The sequence below is a fragment of the Bison bison genome, unplaced genomic scaffold, assembly GCF_000754665.1.
Source record: "Bison bison bison isolate TAMUID 2011002044 unplaced genomic scaffold, Bison_UMD1.0 scf7180017845377, whole genome shotgun sequence".
In the NCBI taxonomy this organism is placed as follows: Eukaryota; Metazoa; Chordata; class Mammalia; order Artiodactyla; family Bovidae; genus Bison; species Bison bison.
Genome location: NW_011475950.1, coordinates 3,092 through 4,937, shown reverse-complemented (window position 1 = coordinate 4,937; position 1,846 = coordinate 3,092).

The window sequence follows — 1,846 nt, the reverse complement described above, 5'->3', positions numbered from 1 at the left end:
CCATAGCCTTGACTAGACGAACCTTTGTTGGCAAAGTAATGTCTCTGCTTTTCAATGTGCTATCTAGGTTGGTCATAACTTTCCTTCCAAGGAGTAAAGAATGTATTAGAGATTACTAAATGGTCCCTCATTTAGAGATTCTATTATGGGGATCTAGAGACCTATTCTAAGAGTTACAGCTACATGACTGCAGGACCTGTCAGATTCAGGGACGAGGGGAGCCTGGGCCCTCAAAACACCTCTTCTCAGAGGCTGTCTTCAGAGGGAGGCCAGCCTTATTCCCAGGCCTTGTGTTCACGCCAACAGCAATCTGACATTACTCTCCAAGGTCTTTCCAGGCTGGACTCTTGGCTCATGTCATCTCACAAGTGATGTTTTCACCTGTGCTGACCTGTGTCTGGTGTCTGACCCTGGCCTGCCCTGACACCGCTTTTGATCACAGACCTGGTTTGGCAGGCATGCCCTCCCCAGCCCTTGTTCCCACTCACACTGGTTTTAGTTTTCCCACTCCCAACAGGGCACTGGTTGTCACTGGTCTCTGCAGGGCTCAAGTTAGAACAAATCCTCCCTCACCAGTCCCCTTCCGTCTTTTCAAAATGCACAAAAAGCCTAACCTTGGGTGACTCATGCTTTCCCAAGGGCAGTGGTTCTCAGCCTCTGCCTGCCTTCCTCCCCTGGTGGAGGACCCCTGGTCCTGGGGAGGAGAGGGGTGTGGCAGGGTGCCTCAGTTAGACAGAGGATAAGCTGCCCGGGGCCCCCATGTCTGCTGTAAACCCACAGGCACAGCTGGAACACGATTCTTAAAGCAACAGTGGTACAGCTCTGCCTGATCCTCCCCTGTCCACGTGACTCTGCACATGGCCTGCCCACATGAGGTCAGAAAAGCTCAACCTCCAAACCTAGTCATCAAACAGAGTCTAAAGAGCCCAGGAAGCCTGGCTCCCTGCAGGCGTCACAGGGCCACTAGTGCTGACACGGCATGGTCTGTAAGGTGACCCTGAACACACAGACCTGCTAACCTGACACAGTTTATCCACCTACTATAACTTCTCTGGTCCTCAATGGATCCTCTGGTGTGACTTCCGGTGAGGTATCCTGGAGACTATATCAGGTCTCATGCTACAACAAGTCATGGTGTGACTTCCAGTGAGGTATCCTGGAGACTACATTCAGTGTTAAACATGCCACAGCCATAAGCCAAAATCAACCACTTTCAGCAACCATACAACTATTTAACCAACCTGGCAGGATGTGAGTACGATGCTTGATTCCCTGGCACCACCCGCCCTGGAGGCACTCCCTGTTGTCTGAAAGTCAGTGGAAGATGAGGTACCATGCCCTGGACATAAAGATGCTCCACTTCAGGGATAGGGTGGCATGGCTGGTGTCCTCATGTGACCAGCTGAAGGACACTCTCCACCTGCCATCGCTGGGGAGAAGCCTGCTGGCCACTCAAATAAGCAGGAGGGTAAGAGGGAGGCTTGCCTGAGTCCAGAAGGGCTTTATGGCTCTTGTAATGATCCACAAATTTGTGCGGTGAACATCTTGACAGTGAGGCATCTGGTTGAAGGAGCACCAGGTGTTAAGAAAGGTTTCTTGGATTAAACAAGCACCCGCTCCACCGAGCTGTACGCACACCCAACATGTTTACTCTCAGACACTCCTGAGAAGCCAGCAAAGGCTAAGCCAGTGCCAAGCTTCCATCAGTGGAGGAAGGAGGGAGATAGAGGGTGTCACTAGACAGAGGGAACCAAGGTGAGGACTGTGTGGTTCCTGGATGTAGCCCTGGCTTCCTCCTCTGCACAGCACTCTACCCCCACAGGGTGCAGCAGGCCAGGCCAGGGCT